The 16,398-nt window shown below is 41.8% G+C and overlaps 1 protein-coding gene across 6 annotated transcripts in view; it reads right to left on the reverse strand.

Moving 5' to 3' along the window:
• MARCHF1 (membrane associated ring-CH-type finger 1) overlaps positions 1–15,826 on the reverse strand; it is a 195,752-nt gene extending 179,926 nt beyond the window's left edge. For 3 of the 6 annotated variants that reach the window (XM_015860933.2, XM_015860932.2, XM_032443960.1), the window contains exon 1: positions 15,727–15,826. The gene's annotated coding sequence lies outside the window, so the exon portion shown is untranslated. The remainder of the gene's footprint in view (positions 1–15,726) is intronic. The other 3 variants (XM_032443963.1, XM_032443962.1, XM_015860934.2) reach the window with 1 other exon arrangement.
• Between the last annotated feature and the right edge of the window lie 572 nt (positions 15,827–16,398).

Here is a 16,398-nt window from a genome sequence, read left to right on the forward strand (position 1 = left end):
ACTTATCTGCTTACAGCCTCACATATACACACACAAATGGCATATGCTCAGGTGGTCTGACCAAAATCACCAATATGACAAAGAGGTCAACAGGCTCAGCTCTCAAGTCTGCACCGTATCTCTGCACTTCTTGACTGGCAACACCCAACTGGCGTTTGGACAGATCTTTTGTTGTGATTAAGAACAAGCAGCTGTTACAGGCTAGTCACCTCTCTCACAATCCTACTTACTTCAATCTCCATAAATCTTAGGCCAAGCCACTATCCCTGTTTTTCCTCATTTTGAAAAAAATACTGTATATACTCTATCCTGCTCTTGGGTTAGCAGAAAAAGAAACACTATACATGACAAGCTTCCCCTGGTGAGTCATCTGCCAAGCAGTCTAGTCTGAGCACAAGTCTTCTTGCCTTGACATAACTAACACATCTCTCAATTTTACCACTGGGAATAGTATCCTGGAGCACTGTTCTTCATCAGTGACACAAGTCTTTCATTTAACCCTTCTGTCGCTGCTGATATTCGAACACACTCCTCCATTACTATATCATTCATGTCAACCCTTTAACAAATCTCTAAAAAGGATTTACTAAAGTCCAGCCATCACAAACCACACAAATTCCTTAGAAATCTCATTAAAGAAACCAAAATCTTTTGACTATCAAAAATTAAGATCCCAGCTCATGCAGCTCAATCCCAAAAGCACTGAGGTACTGAAGCTGCTTGAAGGAGTTTGTAGGTGCATTGCTATGTCCCATGGGTAATGAAAGAGTCTGGTTTCCAGCTCTGAGTATCAAGTCTTCCTCAACAACTGAACTGACTTTTTAAAGTTAAGTGTAGTTTGAATCAACTGACTGCAGAAATTTTGCATGAACTGTAAGAATGGAATGCACTACCCAATGGAAATTGCCAAGAAGACTTATAAACCCCCTAAAACATTTTTATTATTACTAAATGTGTGAACAATAGCAGTAAGTATTATTTGAAGACACATTTCAGAATTTCAGAGTTACAAAGGTATCAGCTGAAAAAGCATTTCAGTGGAATATAAAAGTAGCACAGCAAACCCTATCCAACATACAACTTAACAAAGAGGAATGAACCTCTACCACCAAACTAGCTTAAAAACTACTTGCCGCAAGAAATGAATAACAATGCTAAGAGGCTCAGTACAGTCAGTTTCACATAATTCTCCCTACTTTTCTCTGAGTTGCTGTCCAAGTCCTTCTGCTCAAAGGTTCCACACAGCTGTACATATACAGTACAATTTATATACTGCACATACTTTCAACAGCTATCAAACCTCATGTTTAACACCTCTACTCTGAGAACTCACATTCTCAAAAAAAACTTATGATTTAGTACATAAACTAATAAAACCAGAAAAACAAACATACGATTGAGGGAGACAGATTCCTTCTGAGCCAATATTGTTTTATTATTATTAATTATGAAAACTTTTCAAACAGAGAAACAAGTTAGCAGTAGAAATAGGTAAGTCACACTGAATGTTAAATCCATTTTCAGGTTGCCAATTAAGTAAACAAGCAGTGATACTGAGAAAGGCAACTAGACCAACAGTCCGAACTAGACTTTCCAACAAAGCTCTGAACTAACCATTAGTTTCTGCTTTCTTTACAAGGTGGGGTGTCAAAAAAGTGATTTCCAACCCATATAAAAAATGATACAACAGGGCATTCTTGTCACAGAAACTTCCTTAATTGGATGCTTGCAATGATGCCTGGCAGAAAATCATACAATTGTCAAACCTTTTGCTAGCTGAAAAGGCCTCTATTTGTAATTTTGGAGTACTTGCAGTACCTGCCAATTCTGCAATCCTATAACATTTGTAACAGGAAAAATACAAACACTAAGCATATAATGCTGACTTAACGCTGGAAAAAATGGCTAGATTCCCAACATTTAGGATGCTATGCCAAAAATGAGAAGCAAGTTGTTTCAACTTGAAATCTTGACATTGTGGTAATGAGAGCTGTGGCAGCACATTCACTTTTTCAGTATCAAGTGTACAACAATGAATATTCAGTTCATGTCCTGCAAGCTGTGGGAGCTTGTCCCAGTCTGTCCACTCTCAAAGCTGAGTAAAACTTGGTATATCTGTCTAGTGAGGATGCTACAATTGTCCACAGAGAGAAGCAAATTTCTAGTACTAACCAAGATTTGCACCCTCCTGCAGAGTATGACAGATGTCTTTCCCCAGCGGTAGCTACTATCATATAGTTACTACTGTATGTGGTACTAACAAAGTAGCTATATAACAGTTAGGGGTAACTATATGGTGACAACTACCAGCATACTAAAATAGAGGAAATCACCTTCTTGGTTGCCTCAGCATACAAAACATGGACCTAAAAGGTGGATAACATTATATCCCTTATCTGTGAAAAAAGAAGCTTTTAAGATCTATTTGAGAACAATTCCTTTCATTCTACAGGAAAATGTTCACAACAGAAGGAGCTTGTAGCAGTTCAGATAAAAATTCACCACTTCTAGGCTCCTAATTCCACATCTACAGTTTGTTAGTCAATGGCATGTATTTGGTAATTTAACTCATCAGACTCCTGTGGAACTCCTCTACAGTACTCTCATTGCCTGTTTGGGCAGAAGAACCCACAGATAGGTATGCATTGTGTGAACGCCACTGAAACAGCACTCACTACATAACCTGGAGGATCTCATCTCACTCAAGACACAATTACGGAGGATAGGCCATGCCACTGTCATAGGCTGAAGAAAGATGGGAACAATTTTAAAATGCAAAAATGGTAGTGCAACAACCGTGTCTAACAAGCATCTCAAACCCCTGCAAGACAAAATGTTGCACTTAATCACCATCTGATGCTATACTTGAAAGATGCATCTATCTATTTATTTCAGACTGAGTACTTACTGGAACAGTTACATTAAAAATTATTTTGATATGCTTGTCTGCTCCTGGATTTCTATAGTTAGAAGAAAAATCTCAACAGTTAAGGCAGTGATATTTCTTGTCATAACAACAGGTGACATTTATTTCATGTACTCTTAAACGGACAGCAAGAAGAGCCATACCAGCTCTGTGAGCCTGGAAGCAAAGAACTGCTGCCCACTGTATTTGGCAATTCCTTTAGCTCTGAAACTTAACAATATCTGCAACCACAACTATAATGTTTCAGGGAAAGGCATATGACCAAAGAAAAGAAAAAAGAAAAGAAAAAAAAAAAGCAATCTGAATATATTCTCACAGGTTTGCAAAGAGGCAGGGCTAAAAAACTGCTGGAGTACACCAGCATATTAGAAGCATGGTGGCTAATTAATGATTTTTTTTAAAACAGCTCTTCTTGAAATAGTCTTTCTATAGAATATTGACTGTCTACAAGAAGGAACAAAAGCAACCTCAAAAAAACTTCACCAGAATCTGCTATGCAGACCAGTTATTTTGCTGATGTGGAGAGCTGCAAGAATCTGAAAACTTCCCTTACTGCCTTCTTTGCCTTTTATTATGTTATTCTTCAGTAAAAACACAACAGCGTACAACTATAGAGCCACCGACAGATGTCAACAAGTAGCATTCTATGCATATTTTATTAAGTTATTTACAACAGCATGTGTGTGATATTAATCCTGGGGAAAAAATAAATAAATAAAATGGGTTAAACTGACCTGCTCAAGGTTCAAAGAGCACTGGACAAGGCAGTTTTCTTTTCCAGTTCCAAATAGAGACTAAATACTAAAGCACTTACTTTTCAACAACTGCATGCCAGCACAGGATTATGTTCCAGGAATAATCAAATAGGACCATGTGTAATTTAAATTACAGTAGTTTAACAAATACAGGTTCCTGATACCCAGCAAGGTCCCATGTACAGTGACAATAATGAAAAGATAGTAGTAAATATCCAAAAGGTTATTTACAGGAAAAACTCACTTGTTCGGAAGCATTCAGTCTGCTGGGAAACACTGAGGCAATCTCCAAGAGATGCTGCCTTAGTGGTGGTCAGCCCTTAAATGAGGTCTAGGAGTCAAACTCTACCCTTCTGGAAGCACAGCTAAATTACTCTCACCTGTGCTCCCACAGCTGACCCGACACTTGCCTCAGCTGATTAATCAGAGGTTCAGGTTGTGATTACCAATTTCCCATACATCCCACAATGTAAAAAGAAGATATAAACACACACACGCGTGTATGAATTCCTGATTCTGGAATGCGAAGACAGAAGCCCAAAGAGCCTCTATATTCAACATTTAAGCATCTGCACATCCCACTAACAGCAGAAAAACCTAATCTCTGCAGTCTCACAGAAAGAATTATGTGGGCTGATGATACAGGAGTGCTAACTTTCTCTGCTTTCCCCTTCAGTTTAACACATGCCACCTTAGCGCAGAAAAACATGAAAATCCAGGATGAGCACTAGCTGATAATAAGGCTCATGAAACAGAGCCAGCAAGCTGGATTCAGTCACACCAACTGAGCATCATCTTGCTTTTGATATAACAGCTAAGCACAGACAGCTCTGAATACCAGGTGAAAAACTCTTGTGTTAAACTAGCCAGCAATAATAATAAGGCAGAGCTGTTACAGGTTCGACCTTGAGTCTACTGCGTTAAGAGCAAATGTTCTAGGATTCTAAGCTGAGATGCTTCTCTTGAATACTTTCTCCTCATTTCCCTTCTACTCCCCACCCCCACACTTCTTTTTCCTGGGGAAGCCTGATGATTTCTCAAGGAATTCTTTTTTAAAGGCTGAGCAGAACTGGATGAGAAAACAGTTTTTTGGGAGCTCTACCCAGGGTGTTTCCTTGGCCATGAATAACAACACTGATTTGTGAAAACAGAATTGCTCTATTGGAGATGCTGAGCAGGTGGTCCGTTAAATCTTAAAAGTTAGGTCCTGTAATTAAATGTTGGTGTAAATATTTTATTAAACTTCCCAGCCTATAGTAAGCACTGCTGAGCATTATCTAATGCAACACAGGCTACAGGAATTATCTTACCAAGGAAAAATAAAAGGATGAATGATGATAGGATAATTTTAATTGTTTGTTTTAATATGAAAGGGAAAATAAGATCATGAAATTTAAGTTAAATGCACTCATCTGGGGAAGATGCATCTTCTTTAAACTTATCATTTTTCAGCCTAGGCAAATAAGTAGATATTATCTTTTTGTCCTCATCCCTGTAAATCTCAACCAATTATTTACTTTATGCCATTTTTTATTCCTATAATGCTGAAAGACCATTCAATTTAACAGTTCCTCTTTTATAGGCAGTTAAACACTACCTAGTGTCTCCATCAATGTTGACATCTCTCACCTTTGCAAGTGACATAAAGGTATCTAGGGTGCAAATAATGTACTGGATATTCATTATACTCTAAACAGAATCTTTACTACTATTTTTCCTTTATGTTTATAACATGGAGGAAAAGAAACCTTTCTCTCTGAGATTTTCTATTACCATGTTGTGAGATATCTGATATATTATTTGAGGAAATTAAGAAAGTCTCCTATTATTCACAAAACAAAACTGCCTGTTGCAATTCTAGCTAGTTTGTTCACACAGAAGAGTGTAATTTATTGGTCTTGCAGTAACAGAGTTTTTGACGCTTCGGGAGCGGGAGAATCGCTGTAATTTAGAGATCCAAAAATAGGCTTCAATTCTTATTCAATTACAAGTGAAATGGAAAAATAATATATTTCAAAAAAAGACAGGCTACTTTGTTGCCTATTTCTAGTAATGCATTACATCCTCACTCTGCATTTTTAAGTAATGCAGCAGGACATGCAATGGTTGCACAAGTAATCAGGCAATAGAATATGTGAAGTTCTACCATAAAACTGCATACCCAATACAGCACTGAGGCATGGAGAACTTTTCAGCTTTATGTTAGCTGTATCAAGAGAATAAAAATGAAGCTCACACAGCTGCAAAGGTCCTCCAAAGGCCACAGCTGCTATAAAGTAAAGCAGAAGGAGAACTGGAGTCAGTTTCACACTACTCCACCTTAGTATGAGAAGTCTGAGGCTAAATTATTAAGAGTAGAATTCTTCTTTACATTACCTTTACTGAACCAAAAGCCATCCTCCATAGCACAATCTCCTAAAGAATACTGAGGGTTACTTTAATACGCAGGCATGACACCTGGCTCAGAAAATCCCCAGATACTAATAGGCAGGGCTAGTGTTGTGCCTACAGCAAACAAGCACTAAAATTCCTTCAACTTCGTTGCAAGCATCTAACTCTTTATCTTCTGCTGATTAAATCTTGACTTCTTCATTGGGTATCCAGAAAATGAGAAGAATATACAGTGAAAAGACATCTGCATATACTCCGGGCAATATTAAACAAGACCTACGTGAGCAGAAAGGATATAAGCTTTATCTCCTGAGCAACGCTTAGCTACCTACAAACTACATTTCTCCCCTAGTAATCCCTGCTCATTCACCATGCACAATAAAATAAGGTTAGAGCTCTACTGATAAAAATGTCTAAAACTCTGATTTATCCCCAGCACATCAGAATCTCACGCAATACTTCTGCGGAGAGAAGGGGAAGAAAGACCAGCACAGTTGCAATGCATACTCACAGGCATTCAAAAAACCTGCAGAGCAGCAGAGGTTTGCTGTGCTATTCCAAGTGCCAAGGTGTCACTACCTGTGTCATCAACAGCCCAGATCAATGGGACAGTTGATCCATGCCAACAGCAAACAGGTACACTTGCCTCCCCCACTCAAATGGTACAGGTGTTGCTGAGCCTACACTCTGCTGAACCACCTCCTTGTCACTTCCCCTCTTCATCTGAATCATTCCCAGCCACATCTTTTTTTCTTTTTTCTTTTTTTTTTTTTTACTTTCTTTTCAAGTACATCTCACTTTTCCAGCTGGGACTCTGGATCCCATCCTAGCAAGGCTTTGCAAACCCCTGATCTCCCACAGCTCAAGTGACTCACATCCATATTTTCAGAGTCCTGCTTTGCCTCAGTCATGAAAAATTACAGTGGTTTTAGCTAATAAAGTCTAAGACTTCACAGTACAAGAACAGGTGGTTTTCAATGTCTACTGTCTTACACAAATGGATAAGTCTCCTTAGCAGGGGGAGAAGTGCATTCATTGCACAAGAACAAAACTATTTTGTTTCAAGGCCCCATCATAAAGCATTGGTGCATGTAACTTTCCAACAATTTTATGTTTATCTTCTTCTCCCAGATCAGTTCTCTAACCTTGCTGCGAACAACAATTTCTGCTCATAGACTGATACACGTCACACTGCACACCTAATACCTAGCAAAAAATACAGGTAACAATGACCAGTGTCTTACGTCAAAGAAATGTAACTGTAAACAGATTATTAGGGTAAAAGGAGAGCATGCATGATTTATCACATACAACTATACAAAGTTCTTTTTTCAACTATTTCAGAAGTTTTTCCACATTTTCATAGGTTTAATCTCCATTGCCTTTCAGTAGAAAATCCTGTTACCTCCAAATTGCTTTTGCTTTGTTGTTTTGGAAACGCTGTTTCTGTTTGCAAAAATTCTCTTCATATCACTTCCATTCTCTCTATACCAGAGAGAAAGAACCAGACGTGCTGTCAAATGTACTCATCTTTGGACCATATACTTCAATTCTGCTTTCTTTATATTGACGCATTCACGTCAAGTGAATTTCATTTTAGAAAAATAATACAGAAAACAGTTGCCTTGCTCCACAGATTTAGTTCCTTGCTCTGGCAGGCATTTTATCATCTTCACAGAGGAAAAATCTTAAATTTCTTGGGCTCTTCTTTAATGCAGTAAGAGATGTTTTGAAATCCACTGCTGCAACTGTAACACTGTTTGGTAAATTAGAAACCCTATTCTGATTTCTAGTGTAAATTTATTCAGTCTGTATATTCTTTGCTCTCTCCCATTAGTAATGCCTTTTGTAACTCTTTCCTTATGTTCATCTCTACACATTTACAGAGCGCACATTCCTCCTGTCAACTTTCCCTTTTATCCCAAGAAGCCAAGATCCCACCTAACAACATGATGCATCAAAAAGGTTGAGAATGTATTTAAGTCCAGCTACATAAACCACTATATAATCACAGCTGAGGCAAAGGGGACTTCAATCAGCCACATCCCGTTAGTTGCAGCCATAATCAATCCTTCAGGTTTTGTTTCATATATATCATCATTACCTGGACTCCTCACAGATGTTTTAAGTAGATCTTAACATGCATTGCAACTTATTGCTACTGACTAGACTTTTAGCTGAGAAATAACACCTTTCACATTTAAAATATAAATCTAATTTCATTAGACTCAGCAGGTCATACAATACATATTGTATGCCACAGCATAAATCCAGACGAGGCAGCAGGCAGCTGCTATGTCACTTCAAAATTTCTCTCCTATATATTATTTAACAAAGTAGTTTCATCACAAGCTTGTTCTTCGAAATAACAGTAGAAAAAATAAACATGAAGATGGCTGCATAGCATTAAGTTATATTCAAAGAAGTTCATCCACAGCCTGGCAAAAGAGCACAGAGAGCTCACTGGCAGGAAGAAAGTACAAACAAGACCCTGCCCAGCTCCTCCCAGGCCTACCAAAAGCCTACCTTCACAAGGCCAGCAGAGAGCAGAGATGGGAAGGAACCCAAAGCAAAGGCTGGGAAAAGAGGGGGGACATCCTATCCAGACCCCTTCCAGAAGCAAAACCGAGTAGGATAAGCCAGTGTCAGAGCAACTTCTAGACTGAGGGGTACGGGACATATTATAAGATGACAGGGAAGAGCATTAGGGAATTGTACAGGGGTTACTGTGGGATATAAAAGGAATGAAAGGCAGGAAAGGGGTGGTTTTACATGATTTGGGGAGGAGTAATTGTGAGAAATAGAGGAGGAACAGAGACGCGCATGCGCACAGCTATGGCTGCCTCGCCTCTTTCCAGCTCCTGGCTCCAATTTGGCATTTACGCCTAGCACAAGGCTTTTGAAAAGTTGAACGTAACGCATACTTAAAATGAGATTTTTCTTCTCCCATTCCATACACAATGATCATCATCTTTCATTCTATAACTCAATTCTGTTCTTTTTCCACTATTACCCACTCAGATCACTTCACTCACTTCATATCAGTTTTCTCTTATCACAGATATTTCCTCCCCTCCTTTTCACTTCCACCCTACCCCCACCTCAGTTTTTGAAGGTCTGTTTTCCTCCAGCTTGCTTAGGCTTTTCTCCATTTTCTATAATCTTACATTCATCTTCCTCTTCATGAAATTCTTTTTATCATTTCCTCTAAATTCTTCAACATCCTTTTCAGCAGGGATAAAAACTGCCCCTTATACAGTCTGTCATTTTTCTTCAGCTTTCTTCCTGCTTGCCAAAATTCATTCTCTGTAGCGTCACCTTTTGCTTTTCTTCAAAGAGAAACACATACAATTGAGGCACTCTTCTCTGCACTTAAATAAAACATGGTTATTTTCAAACACTTACTGAGTGAACAGGGTTTGTAGTCAATTTTTTTTTTCATAGGAGCACACAATAAAAATCTACAGACTATTACTACAAACGTAGTTCAAAAGAGTCAAAAAATTCAGAAAACAGATTTTTTCATAAAGAGAGAGACCACACATGTAACAAACCCACCAAGAAAATATCCTAGGATTAACTATTTCTCTATTCCCTCTTTCCCTGTGTGTGGCTACAGAAAGGAGACCACTTTCACACACTTCTCTTTCCACAAATTCAGTTCCCAGGCTTTGTTCTACCTCAAGCTACAGCCTTAGTAAATCTCCATGTGGTTGCAAATCTAAGTTCTTTAGCAGAAGTTTATCAGAAAGCTTTTAAATTTTTGAAGCATTCTGCCTTATACGAACAGTCAACCGCTCTCTTCCAGCTCCACAGAATACTGCATCTATCTGACTGGGAAGACCAGCATTCAAGGGGTAAGCAGAGATTAAATTAATTTGGCTTTTTAGCAAATTCACTATTGCATTTTTTCTGTTAGGGCATTTACTAGCCTATATGATTTTAAAAGAGTACTACACAAGGCAAATGCATTTTCAAGATAACATCAGAGGACTGAAAATCGTTACCAGCCTTGTAGTAAAGCACATCCACATAAAAACTCATAACCATCAGCTGACCCTTTTACTACTGCTTAGCCATATGTAGAGCTAGTACAGAGGAGGACAATTTGATACTATTATTACGTAGAGGAATTTTCTGCACTTCACTAAAATTATCATCACTCTCCAGAGAAACAATTATCTCACATTGCCCAACCTGTGTTCAGCTGCATCTAGTGGAAGGGCTTTAAGGAAAAGATGACAGCACTGCAAGGAGACAACATACATCCTTCAAAGGGTTTGGTACTCAGGATCCACACTTTGGGTTTCTCTCCAAAAAAACAACAAAAAAAAACCTTAAGACACTTTTTGCTCTGAAACAGTAAAGAAGTGAAACAGCACATTGCTTGCCAGCAGCTGGGACAGGACTCTGCCTGTGTAAATGGATCACACTGCAAGGACAGACATCTGGTCACGCAGCCTGATGAGAATTTGACATATTGAGATTGCTGAAGCATGCATGACAGGTCTTCCCATGGGGACCATACCCAACCCCTTCCCAAGAGCGCCCAGAATCAGGACAGCATTATCAAATTCAGTTCTGCTACACACCGAAGTAGCTGCTAACAAAGAGGACTCACTCCACAGCCTACTCTTGCACAAGACTTTTTCTTATTCCAAGTGATGGCAACAAGGTCCTCAAACAGCTGAGCAACAGAGCTCACTGCACTCGGCTTGGCCTGATAGCTAGAGAGCTGGATTTCACCTCCATTCATTTGCTATGCAAAAGGCAGCTAGCCAATCACTTCTAGCAACATACCAGGATTTACGCTGCTCTCCATGAGCAAGATTATTTTCCAGTACTACTTTTATCAGTTATCAAGTCCTACAGTGCCTTAAACTGAGCTCACTCTCTGCCTTAGAATTCTAACCACACAACATATGTACACCATCCCTCTGCCAGAGGACAGCTCCAGCAGTGTTTGTTGTCCTTACTTTATTGCTACTTGATCTCATGCCAATATTTTGTCCCTGAGGTCAGGCATCTATCTACCTTGGGTCAGGCTACATCAGTGTTACAGATGACTCAACATATTAATCAATATTTCCTATTTGAACCTTTTGTTCATGCTACAGTCCCTGACCATCCTTTCCCCCACCCTCAAAATAGACTACTTCTCACCATTAATGGTTCCCCTAGTTCAGACAGAACCACTGACCCTCACCATATCCTCAGAGCTGCCTGTGTAGGCACACCCCGAGCACACGGCACAGCCAGCAGGCTCCTGACAGTACACTCCAAGCTGCCCCAGTCTGTTCCAGAGAGCATCAAAGGCTTCCTGTGGTGCTTCACCTCACAGTACATCCCAGAGCAGGCATGCTCACAGACCCTGGGAAGCCACAGACCTGTTCCAGATCGTATGCTTGTGAAGAAATCTCCAGCAGACAAGCAACTCCCATGGGACATCACACAGGCAGGAACTGCAGAACTCTTCATATACTGCATTAAAAGAGGAGTGGCCAGCAGGGAGAGGGAGGTGATTGTCCCCCTCTACTCAGCTCTTGTGAAGCCCCATCAGGACTACTGCATCCAGGCACGGGGTCCACAGCACAAGAAGGATGCAGAGCTCTTGGAATGGGTCCACAGGAGACATTTAGGTTAGATTTCAGGAGGAATTTTCTCACACAGAGAGTGGTGATGGACCGGAACAGGTTGCCCAAGGAGCCTGTGGATGTCCCATCCCTAGAGGCATTCAATGCCAGATTGGATGTGGCTCTGGGCAGCCTGGTCTGGTGGTTGGTGACCCTGCACATAGCAGGAGGGTTGAAACTAGATGATCATTGTGGTCCTTTTCAACCCAGGTCATTCTATGATTCTATAATCAACTACCAGAAACACACTCAACACCTTAAATACTGTACTCCTCATGTAAAAAACAAAAAAAAAAAAACCAAAACAAAAAATACCAAAAAAAAAGCAAAAACAAAAAAAACACCACATTAATTTTCTAAGACTATAAAAGAGCTATAAATATAGCATCATATCCACTAGCAAATCAGAAATTTGTTTTTCACTTAAGAGTCATCTCCTCTTAAGTTAACCTTATACTCTTCCACTGCTCGACAGTGACGAATCCCTCAGTCTCACACTGACAGCACAGGACCTAATTTACACACTCATATCCAGTACAGTATCATGGTACAGAGCAATCACCTTAAATTCCCTTGCATGCCTTGGTCATTTAGCAGGACAACCTGGATGAATTTATGAGTAGCACAGAAATACTCTGGGGAGGTGTAGTACAACACGGAGTGTGCAGAATTATCAAACTCCCTTCTCCTTGCAAATAACAGCGCTCCAACTAATGAGATCCACATTTCAGTGATTGTCTGGTTGCCAACGACTTTGGAAGAAAAGACAGTGAGCCAACAGGACAGTTACACAAAACAAGTTACTTATTTTGACCATTTCACATTGGTTTGATTGTTTGTATCACACAGTCTGCTCTTTAACAGGCATTTTATTCTTTTACAAAGAATGTGATGAGAACTGCTATAACACCTCACATCTGCCTGGAAGAAAATCAATTTTTCAATTGCCAATGATTTGGAAAAAATACTCTCTAGTTGTGGAGTTGGGGTTTTTTTTGTTGGTGGTTTTCTTTGTTGTTGTTGCTTTTTTGGTGGTTGTTTTTTTTTTTTTTTTTTTTTTGGCCTGTGATCACTCTACTCATTTCAAAGGATCACACCTCATTAACTCTGGTAATTAACCAGGTTATTCTCATCCCATAAAAGGCTTAGGTTCCTCTATTAACTCATTATTTGAATTAGTGCTGCTACTAGAAAACAAGCTTATTCTGGATTTCATTTCACATAAGGTGTTTCTCTGTTTAGGGATATTACTATAAAGGCACATAATTTCATTGTCACATACACTACACGACAGTGAATCTACTGGATAAAAGAATGAATAATATATATAAGGACACCAAACAAAAAAAAAAATTCAACTTGAGAACCATGAAGTGCTAAGGTAGTAAACCAAAAAGCAACAAAAACGGAAGAGGAGCACCTGGTAGCAACATGCTGCGGCAGCAGCAGCAGCCAGCAATAGCTAGAAAAGGAAAAAACAACCAAGAGCACAGGCAGATATCCAGAGCTTGCAAAAACAAAGGCATATGAAGCAGCTCCTGGCTTGACCAATCTTGTGAGACTGGGCATGCTACAGAAACTTCCAGTTCCCCTGCTCTACACAGTGGAAGTGTAGTAATGCTCATTTAGGCAATTTTGTTCCTATATCACATACCTGGGCTTACCAGCTAATGAAGTCTACACCACAACATCCAAACACCTTGATTGTCAATACCTTGCAATGCCAAATTAGAATGATAGAATGGTTTGTGTTGTAAGGGCCCTTTAAGGGCAGTAACACCTCTCACTAGATAAGGTTGCTCACAGCCCCATCCAGCCTGGCCTTGAATGCCTCCAAGGAGGAGGCATCCCCAGTCTCACTGGGCAACCTGCTCCAGTGTTTCACCACCCTCACAGGAAAGAATATCTTCCCAATATCTAGTTTTAGTCTACCCTCTTCCAGTTTAAAGCCATTTCTCCTCGTCCTGACACTACATTCCCTTCTAAAAAGTCCCTCCCCAGCTTTCCTATAAGCCTCCTTAAGGTACTGGAAGGCTGCTATAAGGTCCTCCAGAGCCTTCTCTTCCTCAGGCTGAAGAGCCCCAGGTCTCTTTGTCTGTCCTTGTAGGAGGTTCTACACAGGCATTCAAAATAAAGCACAAAAGCTGGTTACTACTAAATAACAATAATAAAATAATTTAAATGCTAGAAGTAAGGAGCAGTTTCTATCATCAGATGAATATTACTTAGCCGACTGGGTTGAACACAAATGTGAAGCAAGCTCACAGATTTGAGCTCAGCTGTCCCATAGAGGAGAGCTTAAGGCACTTGTTGCTTGACCCATCCATGCACCTTAGAAGGACCTCAATCACTTAGCATGCAATTTCCAAACATATATATATATATATTTCTAATGTTTTAACACACCCACTGCAAAGCATCATTGCAGCAGATAGTGTGAAAAAGACATATTAAGCTCTTCCTATGAAGATATCAAGAGAACTGTGAAATATTCAGAATAAACCAGCTACGTAAGCTTCATCGGCATAACAGCTCCCTCAGGAATTAGCAATGTGCAAGTCTCTCAGACACCTCAAAGGGGTAGAAAAGTTGTTAAAAACATAGCAGGGTACTCATGAATGAGCCATATAGGGATGTTTTTAAAAAATTCTGGAGCAAATAACAGCTCCTCAACAGAATAGACGTAAGTACGCACATCAGATGAATGAGGAAGTAAAGAGAGCAATATTTAATCATTCAGACAGCTTCATTTATACGTGGGTGAACTTTTTGGTCAGGAATTAGTCGGCAGGAAAGTTTTTAGTATTACTAGAAGCATCATCACTGCATCTCCAAACACACACCTTGTGTGCTGAGAAATGCACCCATACGACTCCTAAGTACCCAGTGCTACCTTTGGTAGTTTTCTTTTTCAAACGATGGTTTTCCAACTGAAACTTGCAATGTCCTGCAAGCCACAAAGCTACACACTTTGCCACCATCATTAGCTTCCTTCCTCCCCATAACACCAACCACACAACACGCAGGCCAGCACAGCCAGGGACAGTCCCCAAACAGAAGGGTTTGTTTTTCCAACACGAAGTTCAAAGAGCTGAAAATTACTTCTTCCTTTTTCAATCGTTTTTAAACAAACACTGAGAAAGAACCGAAGCGGCTTTGGCTTAGCTTTAATCAGTTTAAACTTGGAGACAGGAACTCTAATTAAAATCTGGAACTCTGGCTGCAAGAAACAGCTAATTAGCTCCCAACTTTTTAATGAAGTACTGTGGCTGTGTCCACATTAGCTGTTCCGTATTAAAAAGCAAATGCCACGCAAGATAAGCTTTCTCCTAGGCGATACATCAGTTACGTACATCAATTCCCGTAATTACCGGAGGGATTTGAGAAAACGCGCTGCAACTGTTATCGGCACCTCCACGTGCAGCGGGACGATCGATCTCCGCAGCACCACGAGCAGAAAAGAGGAAATCCAAGGCAGTGCGCTGCCCCTCGTGCTACCCGGCCGATTCACACCGCGCTCGGGGCGGCCACTCGGGCTGCCAGCGTGCCGGTACGGCGAACGGGAGGGCCGGGAGAGACGGCGTCCAGCGCCGATATCCCCCGAAGTACGGGCAGAGCGCACGGGACACACGGCAAGTGAAGACAAATTTAGGATGACGAGAAACCCGGGCTACCTACAGCACGGCACACTGACAGCAGCGCAACTCCGAACGCCTTTCTTCGCGATTTTACAGGTTTTGCGCTCCCGTTTTACCAGGGTGGTGCTGCTGCTGCCGCCCTCCCCGCATGCACGCGGAGCAGCGCCGCAGGAGAGCTGACAGCGAACAAAGGACGGTGTCCCCCGCTCTCATCGCGCTCGCAGCGGGACGCTCGGCACCGCGGGGCAGCAGCCAGGCGGAACCCTCAGCCCCGCACCCTGCCCGTTCTGCCCGACGGTGTGGATGCTATAGGAGCCACCGCCCCCCGCGAGCGCCCGCCGAAGCCCCGAGTTCCGCGGCGCGGCCCGCAGACGCCCACTCACCGGCAGCCTCCCAGCGGGCACGACCACCACCCGCGCTCCGCCGTCCGCCCCGGCCCGCCGCCGAGCGGCCGCCGGCCCGGCCCGCCCCGTTACGTCATCCGACCGCCCCGCACCTGCCGCGGCCCCGCCCGCCACTCGACCCTCGGAACGGGGCGTGCTCGGAGGGCGAGAACCGCGCGGAGCCGAGGGGGAACGGGTCGGACCCGGCGCGTGCTAGGAAGGAATCTCGGCTGGAAGCGGCGCCTTGGGCAGCTCCAGGTGCTCTCGAGCCTCCCGCTGAGAAAGCCATCCTCGGGCTGAGCTGCGGCGTGGAAAACAGTGGTACAAACCACAGGCTTCCTGCAAGAAGTCCACAGAAAACAACAGCATGGCTTAGGGTAGAAGGCACCTTAAAGCCCACCCGGTTCCAACCGCCTGCCATGCTGCCCCCACCCATATACACACACCATTTAGCTTAGGCTGCCCTGCCCCATCCAGCCTGGCCTTGCGCACCTCCAGGGATGGGGCGCACACAGCTCTCTGGTCAAAGACACAGACAGGCAGGACTGAGAGCTGCCTTCACATGACAGAAGCACTCTGAGGAGACTCGCACCCAGACAGCTCCTTCTAACAGCTTCAACTCACTCTGGTGTTTTTCTGGGACGTCATCCAAAGATCAAAATGTGTCAGGTT

This window comes from Coturnix japonica, chromosome 4 (genome assembly GCF_001577835.2).
Source record: "Coturnix japonica isolate 7356 chromosome 4, Coturnix japonica 2.1, whole genome shotgun sequence".
In the NCBI taxonomy this organism is placed as follows: domain Eukaryota; kingdom Metazoa; phylum Chordata; class Aves; order Galliformes; family Phasianidae; genus Coturnix; species Coturnix japonica.